The sequence below is a fragment of the Anastrepha ludens genome, chromosome 2 (assembly GCF_028408465.1).
Source record: "Anastrepha ludens isolate Willacy chromosome 2, idAnaLude1.1, whole genome shotgun sequence".
Classification (NCBI taxonomy): Eukaryota; Metazoa; Arthropoda; class Insecta; order Diptera; family Tephritidae; genus Anastrepha; species Anastrepha ludens.
Genome location: NC_071498.1, coordinates 1,284,025 through 1,301,582, shown reverse-complemented (window position 1 = coordinate 1,301,582; position 17,558 = coordinate 1,284,025).

The following is a 17,558-nucleotide window of genomic DNA, read 5'->3' as shown; positions in this document are numbered from 1 at the left end:
TTTTAGAAACTTTTCAGGCATATAGAGTTTTGTAGCGAGGCAACTATACTCGCACTTGCGCGCACCTCGTCCATTTTTCACACACAAAATGTCAGTGAAAAGAAAATTCTCATATGGAAATATTTTGACGTTTCTCTAAATTTTTTCATGGAATTGGAAGGGTAATGAAAACGGGGAAAAAACTTTTCATTTCACGTTTACACAGAACGAGAATCGACCACCAGTACCTATCTTATGTAGTGGAATAAGGAGTTCTACTAGCCAGTCTGTAGGCTTTTGTTCATATATTCGAAGTCAAATGAGATATAAACATTAAAAATGTTACAGGTCTTTGATCTGGAAGGTCCTTTTATTTTCCATGGCCACCATTATAGGCAACAATCCTAAAACGGACATTAATAGACATTTGAAATCTTGGAAAACCGTATACATACATACATACATATGTTGATTATTAATAAATATGCACTGATGCAAAATGTTCAGTTTTTTTGTTGTATAGAGGGTGCGTTCTGATACGGACTTCACATCACCCACAATCAAGTGTTTGATAATATTTTCAATGTACAGGTACAGTCACGACGATCAACACATTTGTTGTTATTGTATTGTTTACTCAAGATCTGCCTAAGTGTATTCAGTATCTGAGTTGGTAGCATTGTAGCCGCAATCAGATTATTTGTTCAACAATTTTGGCAATAATTTTGTTTGTTTGATTATTAGCCTGCTCAGACCGCCAAAATGGAATTCGTTTTGTTTCCAAGTCCAAGAATATGTATTTCTGCTATAAAAAAGTGTCTCAAAAAAAGCAGCTGTCGTCTGGAGGTGGCTTCAAATTATACGCACTGCAGTTTGTGGAACAATGTCAAGGTACACACCATAAATGGCAAGAGAACATCTCGACAGAACCAGGCTCTAGAAATATATTTACCAACCTTTTAGTTATCGACTCAATTGGCCAATTATTTGCACACAAAAAAATAACGAATTTTGCGATAAGTTGCTCTGAAAGATAAACCATTTTCATAACAAGTTTCAATAATCGCATTTCGTTCTATCGTGTAAAATTGTGCATCTGCCTACTTGACAAATACCAAAGGTGATAGAAAAAAACGTATCATCAGGAACTAGTCACTACTGACATCTAGGCGCTACTTTTGAAATACCCTTTGTAATGAGACGAAATACAAAAATATACAAATACATACAAAAAATAAAAATATTATCAAAAATATTCCATAATATAAGCAATAAAAAAACACACCTTGATTTATGTGGGTAAATCTCCCGATTCCTCTTGTTGCCTTCCGGCAATGCAAGCATGAAACATGGCATTCCATCGAAACAGCATTTCCTCAGCAATGCTCCAGCATTGAATAAATTACCAAGAACCTTTCTAACTAATTTTCCCACGTTTGTGCAGTCAAGCTTGAATTTCAGACATATTCTATTGGCTTGAAACAAAAAATTTGCTCATTGTGAAACACTTTAAGAATCTAAATATTCGTATAATCATTTCATTTCACTTGATAAATTCTACAAATAGCAAACAATGGATTTGTGCAACCAATGAAAGAGTCAAGTCGAGCAGTAAATTAAAAGAAGAACGAGCAGAGCCCATAGACATAAGGGAAATGGCCTTGTCTTGATTGTACTGAAATTTCGCTCTTGTTATTTGAGCTGCTTTTCAAGAAATAATATTATAGTAAAACTAAACACACAGAAACGGCGGCCGCCATAGATGAGTGGATTTGTGCGTGACTAACATTTGAAGCCCACTATGCATATGAAATCAACGAAATTGCACCACGAAGCAATGTTTCTCACATATAAGAAAATTATTTTTTCATATATTCAAGCTCTATTGAAGAAATTCCGCGGCAGAACTTTTTCAAAGTTATGACTTAGTTCTGACTTGAAAAATGACTATATATCTGTGGAATCATCTAATATAGACATATATACAGGGTGCGCATGAGAATTGATAACATGCTTATATGTGGCTCTAACCTCTCGAAACCATTATTTTATTTTTTTGCTCTTTTTCAGATAAAACATGGAGAAATACAACAAGGGCCCTTGCGAGGAAGCTCTTAAAGTTTCTGAGGGTCTTATTCGTGGTGTTGTCTATGAAGATCTATGGTATAAATCCTTCGTTATGAGCAGAAGACTGTTTATGTCGAAGCAAAAACGAGAACAGCGAGTTATCGATCAAAACACCTTCTAAACAGAATTAAGCACCCTGAAGCGCCTGAGATGTTATGGTTTCTTCTGACAAACAAAACTTTGATCCAGACCAAAGGAACAACCACAGAAATGGCCAGCATGGCAGATGGCTATGTTCAAATCTTATGGAGGATTCTGTTGTCATACACTCGAAGTTTCCAGCCACTATTATCGTGTTAGGTGTTGGAAGCAACAAAGGACATGTGAAGGAGGTATGCCATTGCCGGCTGAAGGGTGCCTACTATTAGAAAAACCTTTCCTATCATTTGGTATTTCGTGCACAAGATTGCGCACCTGTGCATTTCCGAATGGTAGTTACGCACCAACCCATTTGACTACGGCGGCCGGCGGCTAAGATAAAGAAATGTGCTTTAAATAAAAGAAGAAAGGAACATTTTTTTTTTTTTTCCCCTTTATTTTATACATCTGTCCATTGACATTAAGTATGTTGTTTAACAATTTGGCCAGGATTTATTGTACATACATCGCTTAATGACCAGTGCCAAAGCGATAAACATTAAAATAAACGAAATAATACTATATACAATTAAGTAATATTCAATACAAGTTTTACTCTACATACAAGTTTTACTCTACATAATTACAATTTTACAAAACTTTAACAGCAATTTAACCCCTTTGCACATTTATTATTTTCTAGCATTCATTAAGTCGCTTGGTCGAGTTCTCTTTAAGCGTCTTTCAGTGTTTTTTTCCCTTTCCAGAAGTTTGTTGATTTCTGCATTATTGTGTTCCTGTATTTTTTCAAAGTGGCTTCTTGCTATTTTTTTGGTTTCTTCGTCTACTGTTGCTATATTAAAAGTCCTGTGGATGTCATCATTTTTCGTGTACCTGTCAGACATGGTCAAAATTCGAAGAATCTTCGATTGCTGTCGTTGAATTTTTACTAGGTGAGACTTTTTAGCCGTTCCCCACACCTGTAGTCCATATAGCCAGATTGGTTTAATCATGGCTTTGTACAATGTACAATAATAGCTTGTTCTGTATAGTAAGTCTGGATTTTGTGCTGACTAACCAATGAAGTTGTCGAAGTTTTTCCTTTATTTGTTTGACCTTTTGCTTTATGTGGTGATTCCAATTTAGTTTCGAGTCCAAATGTATTCCAAGGTATTTAGTAGTTGGTTTAATTGTAATTGCTTTGCCATTTATTTTTATTGGAACTGCAGTAAATTTTGTTTTGGTAGTAAATATAACCTGTACGGTTTTGTCTTCATTTATTTTTAGGCACCAATTATCGAACCATTCCTTAACTGCGTTTGTGTATCGCTGCAGTTTTTCAGTAGCGATAGTTAAGCTTTTATCCGATGCCAGTAGTATTGTATCGTCTGCGAACGTAGCAATTGATGAATTAGTTTCGTCAGGTGAATAAAACATATAGTAGAGGTCCAAGAACGCTTCCTTGCGGAACTCCAGCAGTTATTTGATGAATATCTGAACATTGATTGTCATATTTAATATAGAAACTTCGGTTAGTTAGGTAGCTTTTTATGATAAGATAGTAGTCAAAAGGAATCATTATTTTTATTTTGTGGAGTAAGCCTTTGTGCCACACTTTGTCAAACGCTTTAGCTACGTCTAAGAATACTGCCGCACAATAACGATTGTTTTCAAAGTCTGATTGGATTTTATTTGTAATTCTGTGGATCTGTTGGATAGTCGAATGTTTTTTTCTAAATCCAAATTGATGATCCGGTATTATACGTTTTTTCTCCAGAAATTGGGTTAGTCGATCATGCAGTAATTTTTCAGCAATTTTGGATATTGTCGGTAGTAAGCTTATTGGTCTATAAGATGATACGGTAGTTGGATCTTTACCCGGCTTTGGCAATGCAATAATCTCTGCCACTTTCCAGAGTTTCGGAAAATATTGCAAGCGAAACATAGCATTGAAAACGTTTCGCAAAAATATTGTATATATGCCTTGGTTGGTAGCTCCACTAATGCTTTTCCTGTTATCAAGTCATATCCGGTGCTTTTTTATGTTTTAGTCCTTTTTTGATGCAAGCTATTATTTCGTGTGTATTCGTCCTTTTTATTTTTGTAAAGTCATAATGATAGTTGTTTTGGTTGTCAATTTTCTTTTCTTCGTCATTTGATAGAACCTCTTCAAAGTATTTTGCTAAAGTTTTCGCTTTTTCCTCTTTTGTAACGGCCCATGAATTGTCATCTTTCTTTAGTGGTGGTTGATGTTTTATTTGGGTTTTTAATGTTTTGGTACATTTCCAAAGAGAGTAGTTTGTATCTTTGTTGGGAGTCAGGTTCTTCAAATAGTTTTCGATTTCTTTGTTATTTCTTTTGTTTAAATTATCCTTAAGAATTTTTGTGGCTAAGTTTAGTTTTCTCTTGTCGTCAGGTGATCTAGTTTTTTGCCATCTTTTTCTTAACTTTCGTTTTTCAATAATTTGCTTCTTCATAGAAATGTCAGTTACTGCTGAATTTCTTCTATTTTCTTGCTTTGGTGCCGATCTGATCCCTGCTTCTAGTACTACGTCATTGAAATGGATAATGGCACGTTCAATGTCAAGTTGCGTTTTTAATATCACATTTGGTATAAGTTGATCGTCAATATGGTGGCGGAATTTTTCCCAGTTGGTTCTGTCATTAAATATGCGAAAAGATGTATCTATAGATTTTATATAACTTACATATTCAAGTAATATCGGCGAGTGGTCAGAAGAAAGTTCATAGCACGACTGAATTGTCAATTGGTTATGGCTTATGTTTTTGGTTATGCAGAAATCGATCAAGTCTGGAATTTTCTTTACGTCAGTTGGCCAATAGGTAGGTTCTCCGGTACTTATAAATCTGCAATTGTTTTTGTTAATTGCGTTAATTAGAATACGGCCCTTTTTGTTGGTGAGTCTTGAGCCCCAGTCAATGTGTTTTGCATTGAGATCTCCAGCTGCAATAAATCTATTGTTAAGCGTTCTTATGTATTTGTCATATTCATCTGAGTTTATTATATGTCTAGGTGGACAATAAATGGAAAAAATAGATACTGGTCCATTTTTGTCATATATTTGCAATGTCGTGGATTGAAGATGAGGCGCCGAATATTGGAGTTGTTCTATGTGAGTTATGCTTGATTTAATAATTATAGCTGTCCCTCCATGGGCTCTTCCATCAGGATGGTTTGTCACATACATTTTATAATTAGGAAATTTCAGAAAACTTTTGTCAGTAAAATGAGTTTCTGCAATCAATGCTAAGTCAATTTCTTTGTCAGCTAAAAATTGTTTTAGTTCTAAATAGTGCTGAATTAGTCCATTTGCATTCCAAATTAGAATTTTAATTTTTTCACTTTTGTCCATTCATATTCTTTAAAAGCATTGTAATTATATTCATCATATTTGTTATCTGGTTGACTAGGGATTTTACCATGTCTTTAAGCTCTTCGATATCATTGTTTTTTTCAGATTTGTTAGTCAGCTCCTGCTCTGCTTTATGTTCCCTTGAAGAAGATGCAACATCAGCATAGCTTACTCCGGGAATTAGGTTTGTTACGGCTGTTGTTATTGGCGTATTATTTTTATTTGTATTTGATGTTAGTTCTTTATTACGCAGAGGTGGAAATCTTTGGACTTTAAGTGCTTTATAAATTTCGCATCCTTTGTAGTTGGCGGTATGGTTACCTCCACATAAGGCACATTTAACTTGCTTTATTTGGTTATTGCATTCTATTGATAGATGTCTACCAGCGCATTTCACGCATACTGGATCTCTTGTACAATACAATAATTTTTTGTATGACCATTTTTCTGGCATTTCGTGCACTGTGAAATGGTGCGCTTATGGTGAGGTGCCTCAAAGGAGACTATGCAGTTCATTAGCTTGTTTATATTGTAGATGTCTTTGTTGTTATAACTTGCTTGTAGTTCGATGAAAAATAGTGATAGTGATTTTTTTGTTGTTCTTTGTATTATATTAGTAATGTTAAGTACTTTGTGGCCATTTTCGTTTAGTTCTTTTTTAATTTCTTCTTGGTCTGTAGAGTGGTGCATATTACGTAAGACTACTTTAAATCCTCTTTCACTTTTTGGTCAAAATGTATACAATTTCGTTCCTTTTTCTTTTAACATATGGTGCAATTGGTTATATATTTGCAAATTTTTTGCTTGAATGCGAACTTCATTATTTGCTAAAATTTTTAGAGTGAAGCTGTTATTTGCAACTTCATTTAAATCACTCTTTAATGTTTTTATACATTCTACGCCTTGAACATATATTGGCGGAGGCTTATTATTTTTTTCTTTTACATCTTTATTTGCATTTATATTTTGTGATGGTGGATCTTTAATTTGCCCACTGTTTGCAGTTTGAGCAGATTCTTCTTCATCATCCACATCTAAAACTGCAAATTTGTTTGCAGAAGAAGTTCCACTCAGCCAGTAATTTGGCAGTTTGCTTTGACTCAGGGTTGATGTTGCTTTAATTTTTTTGCTACTGGCAGTCGACGTTGAGACCTTTGTAGGTGAGTTTCGAACCCTTTTAAACGCAGCTTGCTTTTTTGGTGTAGCTGATTGCGTAGAGGCAGACAAAAGGGTCGCTACCATTAGTTCTGTCGATGCAGTTGTTGTACAATTTGAAGCTACAGCTGAACAAGTAGTTGTCGATGAATTTGTTGTAGTAGTTGTGGGCATACCAGTTGTGCTCACGCATGATGTAGGGAATACGGGACTGCTGATTTGATTCTCAGCATAGCGCTCTGCGCTCCATGGCAATAATGTAGAGCGCATGTTGTTATTGCAGCTTATGGGAGCTGACTGTATTGGCCCGTTTGTTTTTGATTTTGATCCGCTTTGTGCTAAATTCGTGCACGGCATTGAGTTCGAGTTTTCGATATGTAGCGGCACTGTTTGCGGAGTAAGAATTTTAGTCTCACTTGTGGATCGTGTTCTCTCCCAAGGGGGAGAACGTATCACACTCATGGTTATATATTTATTTTTTGTTTATTTGGTAGCTATTTTGCTATGTTTTCTTTTTTGAATTTGTTTAAATATGTATTGGCTTATCGAATAACACTTGATGAAGCACTTTGCAGTTTCTTTGCAGTTTGCTATGAGTCTCTATCTCTTATTAGCAATAATGCACTCTGAATTCGTTGAAAAATCTTTTATAAACACGGATCGACAGTAAAACACGTCCGATACGCACAGTATAAAATAAGAAAGGAAAATAAATTAAAAAATGTTTTTTGTTTTGGTTTTGCATCTCCAACTAACAGAACTCAGTACACTTCATAATATCTCAAATTGGATCGATTGTAGTTCTTCATAAGCGATTATGTATCACAAACCACCTCCCAACTCCAATCCATTGAAAGCAGCCATATTGGTCACACAGTCTTGATGATTAAATCAAACTCGTTCGTAAATTAACTGATTTATGTATGTATTTTATTTTAAATGGAAACGAAATAAGAATAACATTCAATGCAAATTTTTTTAGTAAACCATATTTATCGTTTGTTTTTAAGGCGAACACGTGTCACACATTTGCACAAGCGCTGGAATCACGCAAACTTAGAATGGCAAGTCCATCGAGGTCATCGGGAAGCGCTGACTCAAAACAAGGCTTAATTTGTACTTTCTCTTGATAATGTTGCTCATTATTAGGTTCCCCACCAATTTCGCCCAAGTTGACGCTTGACGGCTCAGCCAACTTTTAATTGCAAATAGTGAGGTGAAGTGATATTTAAGCAGGTGAATTTAAGAGATCCCCATCATAGTAAAGATTTGAAAGAAAACAAGTGTCTCGGAATAAAATGTTTATTAATCCCTTTCAAATCATCTATATGGCTCAGCTATTCATGATTTTTAGGGTTTGCTAATATAATTATCACAGGCCTCGTGTCCCACGGCGATCAGGACGTCAGAAGAAAAAGAGCACTATATTTGGAAAAAACCGGCCGAATGAACTCGTCCTTTAAATAGCTCTCAGAAAAAGGCGAATCGATTGCAGCCATTTCAGCTGCTGTGACCGCCTGCAGGATTCTTAGAAAACCGGTTGTTCCTATTTGCAAAAAATGATTCTTTTGTTTTTGTAATAGATGGTGAAAGTTCACATAAATTTCTGGTTAAGCTTGCTGGAAAAACTCCAACATTATGCTAGTAGTCAAATCTTGTCACTTGAAAATTCGGGAAAGTCTATGTGTCAAAATAATAGTCCAAAAATAATAAGTTCAGCGGATACACTCCTCTTACAACTGACACAAGGGTCGCAGTTCGCATGATGTACGGATTCTTTTTGGCACCAAGTTATGACTGGCCGGAATTTGTTACACCTCGAGATTTAAAAATGCACACCTACCTACAAAAAAATCCATCAGCTGAATATAATTTACTATATTTATCAAAGCTGCTGTAACGAGAGCTAAAATCTTGATCGAATTGGGGCATTTAATTATTTTACGTGATTTCACAAGAGGCACCGGAATACTCGAGAGGAAATATTAGACTTACCTTTAACATGAAGAAGTGAACTGGAAATCGAATCTTGTACAGCTTTACGTAAAATATTACACGTAGACTATCTTTGCGGCTAATAAGAGTATTTAAACGGCTTTTGAACGACTAATGCATGGAGAAGATTTTAGGTAATATATATAGGGGATATCATCGAAAAATAGTGCACTTCTTTCTTCATGCAACATTCTCTTGTGCGGGAGGAGAGAGTGATTTTTGTACAACTTCAATAATTTTTAATTTTCCAAACTTTGTCAAAACAAATTGTCATTTTCTTTTCTTCAATGAATGTTTCCTTACTGCAATAAACGGCAAAAAATGTTTAAGCAGAACAGGGCCGCCGTAGCCGAATGGGTTGGTGCGTGATTACCATTCGGCATTCGCAGAGAGATCGTTGGTTCGAATCTCGGTAAAAGCAAAATTAATAAAAACATTTTTCTAATAGCGGTCGCCCCTCGGCAGGCAATGGCAAACCTGGCAAATATCTGCCGTTCGGAGTCGGCTTGAAACTGTAGGTCCCTCCATTTGTGGAACAACGTCAACACGCACACCACAAATAGGAGGAGGAGCTCGGCCAAGCACCTAACAGAAGTGTACGCGGCAATTATTTATTTATTTTTTTTTATTAGAACAGGGTAAGGCAATTTAGCCAAACAATTTTTATTATGCGTAAGACCAAAACTATTCTAAATGTGTGGTTTGACAATTCCAACACCAGGTATTTATTGAAAATTTTTCGAAAAGGAAAACCGACTAGATTTCTTAGACGAGTCAAAACTCAATATTTTTAGGGCAACACCCACTAAGCGCAATAGTGACGGTGGTATTCGGCGAACTGTTGTCAAAGTGACAGCCAACAGGTTTGTTAGCGTTCTTTGTGCTCCATCAAATGCCTTTTTTTGCTACTTGAGAAAGTTCAATGACAAATTTGAGCCATGCATCTTGGGAGTTCGATGAAAGGAGTCGCACTGTTAAGTGAAAAATCACTATTACTAGCACCACTAAAAACAATCAATACGATTTTACTCCTGTCATCTTACCACAATAGTAGAATACAATATACAGGGTCCGGCACTCGAAGTGTAACCAATTAAAAAGGTCATAAATTTAGTTTGAAAAATTACTTTTATTCAACTCAAAGTAAAAAATGTATGAAAATAATATAAAATTAAAAATCAACTTACTTTTGCTCGATATGACCTGCTTTTGCCTTGATTATGGTCTTGGGATAGTCCAGAAATGAATCGCAAGCTGCCCAAATGTGACTTGCAGGTGATTGAAATTCTCCTATGAACGGTCGGTCAAATAAACCCTATCGTTTTGTGTGTTTACGAATTGCTCAATTTGAAAAATGTTCTCGTCAGAAAACACATTGTTCGAGAATTGACCGCTTTCGGCCATTCGAAGCAACTCCTTCGCTCTCTCTAGTTTGACTTGTTGCTGCTTTGGTGTGAGATCATGCACCTTTTGGATCTTGTATTGCTTGATTATTTTTCAGTATGTGGCGGATTCTACTTTTGCCACTTGATTGGGACTTCGTCGGGGATTTCGCTCAAGTCGCTTCTTCACTTTCTTCACCATTTCACGTGACGACGCAGTCCTTTGATGACCACTTCCTTGACATTTCGTACTCGTATCGTTGTAACGATGAACAAAACTGTATTTACTTTAAGGTGCTCGAGCTCACGAACAATCGGTGGTTGTGATTTTCTAGCCAAATCTAATGCAATCACACTATTACGTCTCATTTTCTTTTTTCGCTCGGCAAAATGCTTCCACGCGCTTGTAAACAATACTCTGGACTGCCATTTAGCCAACTAACATACAGCTGATGGGTCGGTGAAATTTGAAAATGGACTAAAGGACTGTCCCTGGAATCCATTTTCCATATTTCCAAAGTAGAATGAATGTAAAGTGGAAAGTTGAAAGCGTGCATCGAAAGACGTCTAAAGACTTTTTCCCTAGAGATGAGAAATAGGTACGTTGCGGGTGGCTAAAGAAATTGTAGAACAAGCCAAACATTCGTGGCTCAAATCTTATGCTGCTGGGGACTCTTTCTCGGCAAGGTATATGGCATTACAAGGTTTTGAAACCTAGTCAAGTTGCCGAATATGTTTCCTACTGAACAAAGTTAATGCATTCAGGTCAAGTATTGAGTGGAAAATGATGACAATACGGAAAAAAAACTCAGGGTGAAGGCAAAGTGATTTTACAGGGCGACAACTCGCTCAAATGTTACTCAGATCTGGAGCCTTAAATGGGATGCCTTACCCTAGGCACCTCACGTCCAAAAAGAAGAGATTACTTTCCCCCCCATCTTCGCCAATCGTTGACATATGGTCTGGCTGAACAACACGATTCATGTTGTCCATTCATGAATGACCTGAAAGTATGAGAACTTTCTTCGGAGCGAAATTTTTTTAAGTAAGATATTTAAAAAAAAATAGTAAATAAGAATTTGTCCATAAAAAAAGTTCAAACTAAAAAAAAATTATCAATTTTCTACTTACCCTTTTATAATGGCTGTTTACGAGTGTACTTTACTTCATCTGCACTGAACTGCACTGCATTGTATATCAAAATTTATGAACAAGCAGTTAATCAGAAAACATATTTAAATTTAAAACAAATTTTCTTGAAGAATTAAAACTTCACTTAATTTGAATGGCTTAGTACTATTCTTCTGTACTTGAGCATAAACTTTTTTACATATATACATTTACTATATTTCATCTCATAATTACCAAGTTTGCCATATGTAAACGCCATTTGTTGAAATGCCTTGAATTTAATAGCTATATAAAGTTCGGCTTGTTCTTCTTGAACTTACGCACATATTTTCTTAATTTTATGTGCTTCTTAATTTGATATTTTTTTATTATTTAAATCGCAAGACAGCACAGCATCCATTCCTAGTAGGCCCTTAACTAAATATGTAATGCATTTTTTCACCTTAGTTTGATTACCCGTCATTGCCTCTGTGTAATTATATCCAATTTGATGGCAATTCGTTTTGTGGACCACTGTAATGCGCGAGTAAAAATTACTTGTCCAGAATTGTAAATTTTTTTCTAAGATATATACAGTCACGGTCATGAACACAGAGACAACAAGATAATGTCAGTTGTGAGGCCTTCCTTTTTTCCATACGAGTTATTTGATAATTTTTCTCCTTCCACAGTTTGGCAATTAAATAAAATACGAACAGTTCCATCAAAACTCGTTAAGGATATCCAGACCAGTTCAGCTAAAGCTGTAAATCCTCTTTGTTATGAGGCCGACCAAGAATGAAATGGCTTGATGGCGTCGAAGCAGACTTGATGAGCGCTCGTAATTGGAAAAATGTAGTAAGAGAGAGCGAACTGGAGAAACATTGTTGATGAAGCTATTGTCCACCACATACTGTGACGTCTTTCTCGACTGTATACGAATACTTCGATATAAGGTTTGTTTGGTCCCCGGTCAACTGCGGGGCTGATGAGCAGTTCAGGTAGGGTACCCTTGAAACGGTTTCACCGCAAAATGAGAAGGTTGTGATTCCCTTGAGAACCTGTGGTCTACTCTTGCAAAGATGGTCCTCATATCAACTCAGTGAGCGCTGGGTTAGTACGCAGACGAGCCAAGTCACGAGATCCTTCGAGACACGGGTAGATCGGGGGCACTCGAGGGAACTTCTAAGGTTAACAAAGTCGCAGCTCTCGAATTTGATGGGTGTCCTTACCAGATATCCATGCAGTGAGACTCAGGATTGCCTAAAATACTTTCTGCAGAAGTTTCTGGAGCGTAAGGAGGAATCATCTCAGAACCTTCTTCTCAGCTGCCCGTGCTCATCGGGCTAAGATTCAGACATCTGGGCTCGCACTTTCTTGCTACACCTGCGGATATAGCAGGTTTACACATTACACTTCTGGGGAATTTCATCAGCAGCTTGAAGCGGTTAACGCAATGGAGTTTGGTCATCATCCTCCAATCCAAAGTCCCTTCTTCCCCCCACTGTTTGCTTTTTCCCCCTCTGCAAAGCATCACAATGGGCGAATGTGAGTCTTTGCCCATGTGAGCGCTTTGGAAGCCATTTATTCCAACCTATCCTCCGATTTGTTACCTTCGTCTTTACAACGTGGCTCTCAATAAAGCTGAATTGAATGGAACGGAAGAAATTCTTATTCTCTAAAACTAATTGTTTACTACAAATGAAATATTTATTTATTGAATAAGTAAAATTTGTTTACGATAACAGAGTGTGGAACGATCTTGCAGGATTAAATGCTTATTATTGTGCTTAAAGCAAAGTGAAGTAACTGATTGTAAACCCAAAGCTTCGCCGATACCGGTCGAAAACTTTCAGTGTTCAAATTTTTTTTCTGTTCAACTTGACTTTCTCACCATTGCTATCGGCTATAAACACGGAAATAAAAATATTTCTCAGTTCACCAAGTAAATGTTGGTTTCCATAGCCCAGTACTGTTGCGTGTCACACTGGGGACGAGTGAATTAAGAACAAATGTCTCCAAAATAAACCAGTTATAATAAATTACGCTTGTCTCGCTTTCCTTTTGACTCCACTGCAGCGACTTTCAAGCAAAACTAATAGTTATGAAAGAATCTGGGTTGTGGGTCAGAGACTCGCCCAGGGTCGTGTAACCATTCCCTATATACTCTTACAGTCAAGCTGCCATGAAATCTCTGAAGTGCAATAATATTTCCTTCTTCCTTCCATGCATTTGAATGTAGAGCTGTTGAGCTTATGCGCTGTCGAAGCGATGAGCCACAAACAGCATATTGTCTGAGAATTACATCCCGGATGAGCTGGCAAGGAAAATAATTGATTTTAAATCAGTCAACTGGGCGCAGTAAGTGATAAACACTTTAAACTCAAGCAAGTTCTGGGTCAGATCGGTTGTGCAGGAGAACAATAGATGGACCACGGAACCCACTTGTGAGGTAACTAGGTTGCCTAATGCGAACACAAGGAAGCGTATGGGGACTCCCTCTAATGACAACGTCCTTTAACAAGTTCTGGATTGCGTGGGCCTACATTGTGCAGGTCAACTATAGATTGAACACGAAACGCTCTTGTCAGATAATTAGACTGGTGTGGGCTAGAATTAATCAAAACAAAACTGGGTCTCTTATTAATCTCAACCGACTTTTATTAGCCTAGCTGTTGGTATCACCGCCTAATGGGCGAATATGGTCTGGAACGAGCAGGAAAAGGGAATCATATAATGCTTTGCTGCCTCTGTACTCCTCTTGCTAGAACTCGACGTCGCGGTCTTTAGATTTCTGGCTTGTAATCCGCTACAATCCACAATATTTCATTATTTACTAGTGAGACGAAGTGGTTTCACTACACCCTTAACTGCTTACACCCTTTATTTGGAGTTTGACCGGGCTCCTCCTCCAATTTGGGGTGTGCGTTTTGATATTGTTCCACAAAAGGAGGGACCTACAATTTTAAGTCGACTCCAAATGGCAGACGATTTTTTATGAGTAGCTCTTTCAATGCAGAAACACACTCGCGGGTTTGCTATTAAATGTCGAGAGGCGACCGCTATTTATGCCAGATTCGAACCTGTGCACTTTTGAATGGTAGTGACGCCCCAACCCATTCGGTTATTACATTTCGAATTAGAGGGGACAATTTGAGCCCAAATTGGTGGTACCAAAGGCTGACAAAATCTCCCACTTATAAAAATTTCAGGTGAGAGGATTAACTTTTATTCCTTGAAGTACAATTCTTACAATGCTGAATGGAAGCTCTACACACCACATCGCGAATGCTTACTGTATAATGTGGCTGGTCATAGACACGTAACCAGTTAGTTTCAAATAATCTAATTACATGAAATACCCTCACAGCCCTTAAACGCAATAGGCTTCCTCGCTCTTAGCTATAATAAAGTACTTACATATAAATACTTATAACTTGAATATTCAATCGGCCCACTGGCTCAAGCATCATATATTTAGCCATATTACACCACTGTAATACTTGTACAGTTTGCCTTACACGCTCATGAAAAGGTTTATGAACCAGTAATCCCTCATAAAGAATCTTCACCCACAACCACCCAATCGACTGGTTAAGGAAATCGGGCACCCAGCATAATTTAGTAGCAGCGCATAACATTTTTGTCTCAGAAAATTTAAACAGCTTCGCTACAAACTGCAGGGCATGACCTCTGCCATCAAAAGATGAGCCGCTAAGGTGAATTGCATAGCGTAGCTTCAAACGATACTTAAATGTTGATCGATCACATGGAGTCGCTGCTGTGTCGAAGTAAAGATAAAGTGGCCATTGATGACGAGTAGTAGTCGTAGTTCAATAGTTGATTGCCTGACTGAGTGGCTGAATAATGCGATGAATGGCTGGCAACCGTTTTACGCGCCTATGAACATCTCAGATGATGAACAAAAAAACAAAAACAATAAAATGCAGCTACACAAGATTCCCCGAAATTGGCGTGATCTTTAGTGTAACAACAATGGAAGACTTTGATTTAGGTTGATAGCTTAAAATTGGAAAATTGAATATTGAATGTTGAAAATTTGTAAAAGCGCAAATTGTAGTAGAATATCGTAAATAAAAAAATAAATAAATAAAAGAGTGTAATCTGTTTTACATAATAATTTATTATGCGCTGTCGGCAGAAGGGATCTCTCAAAGTACAAAAAGCCACTAAAAAGTAACAACTGAGTGAGAAGCGAGGGAACCTATTATTAACATCGAACTATAAAGCAACAACAACAACAACCAAATACTTATTAAGAGGGGAGTGGATTATTAATGGACTTTTGAAGATGAGCTCCTTGGTTTAATTTTTCTTGAAAGGCAAAGTGTCGCTGATTTTCAATGGATTTAAAGCGCACTGGATGTTGACAAGTACCAAAAAAAAGTGAAGTAAAAACCTAGCAACGTGAGAAAGAAATGAAATACATACATAAGCATAGAGGCAATAGGAATAAACAATTTTTTTCTTGCATGCCAAACTAACGCTGCATTTATTTAATGACTTAATCATACAGCAAAATAATTTTACTGACACGATCATAATCGTTTGAACCGAAATTGTTTTACTACCGTGCTGGGATTTACCAGTGCAGCGCCTTTGATGCCATTATTGCTATTTAAGCAAAGTGGCCACGCAGCTTATTATCGAATATTTGAGGTGAGCCAAGGAACAAAAACACTGAAGTGAGGATATGCCAAATTTGAGTGGAGACAAATTTTATATACCCAGGATATGCTCCGAGGAAAAGATCATTTTCCCATACGATATTATTAATAACTTGAGAATTCTTTCACATCTTCTTCTTGATTGGCGCGATAACCACTCACGTGACTTTGGCTGAGTTTAACAAAGCGGGCGTGCTAACCGGCAAGTGGACACACCAAGTAAAGCCAAGTCCTTCTCCACCTAATCTTTCCAATGCAGAGCAGACTTTCCTCTTTCTCTTCTACCATCGCTGGTACGGCATCGAATACTTTTAGAACCGAACACTCCGGGCTATCCATTTGGACGACATGACCCAGCCAACGAAGCCGCTGGATTTTTATTTGCTCCGCTACGACAATGTCGTCGTAAAGCTAATGCAGCGCATTGCCCCATCGCCTACCATATTCACCATCACCAACGTGCAAAGGTCTAAAAATCTTCCTAGAATCTTTCTCTCACTCCCGGCGACACCTCACCCTGTAAGACGGGTGTTATAAGACCCTTATAAAGTGTTAGTTTTGTTCGTCGAGAGAGGTCTTTACTACTCAATGACCTACTTAGTTTAAAGCAGCACTTGTTGGCTAGAGAGATTCTCTGCTGGATTTCAAGGCCGGTGTTGTTAATGCTGGTTCCTAGATAAATGAAGTCTCTTACAACCTCGAAATCGTAACTGTTAAAGTGACGCGAGTGCTCGTCTTTGTTTGATAGCAGGAGGCACCAAGTTTCGTCCTCATTCCCCACCAGGTAAAACTAAGAGCGCGATTGTTAAGGCCGAAGTTAACACCACAGTTAACTCGCTCACCTGCAGCAGAAACACACCCGTGTATTGAAATATGCTGACAGTGCGTCTGCCTAATGCAACGGGATCCACACGCGCATCCGGCAGACAGCAACTTCACATGAAATGAACAACATCGTGGGAACCGCTGTGTCAGCAGAGTTAGGGTAGGAATAAGGCTAGTTTAAGTATAAAAGGTTCAGTGTGTGGCGCGGCGCGAGTAGTCTTGCACCGGTATTGTCCAATCGGGATTCTGTTCAGGAAACATAATAAATTATATTGTCTAATACATAGAATAAAAGGAGGATAATTAATTATAGCACAAGGCAAGTAAGTATAACGTAACGGGCCAAGTGGTTGGCCCGCAACTTTAATTTTTTGAACGATGTCCTGCGGGACACGTTAACTGGCGCTCGAGCAGGGACCCCTCTTTTTTCAAAGATGGGGTACCTAACAAGGATCTCCGCAAGGGAGTCCTTGTGGCATAGTGGAAGTAGGAAAAAAGTGAAAATAAAAAAGTGAGTGCGCCGTGTCATAAAAAAAAAAAAAAATGTAAAATAAAATTTAACCTGATAAAATAAAATAAATTAAATTAAAATTAGACAAGAAACCAAAATTGTGATCATAGCTACATTTTTTAATGTAAATTAACACAAAATAAATTAAGTTCAAATGAAATTAAATTTAATAAATATATTAAAAATCGGAGTTAACAAAATAAACTAAAATTAAAAGTGAATTTGAAATAAATTCAAATTAAATCAAATTAAGTGTTTGAAAAAATTCACGGCGCAAAACGAAAAATCACTTGAAAATGCCCTTCCACAATGTGAAGCCGCACTTGTGCAAAAT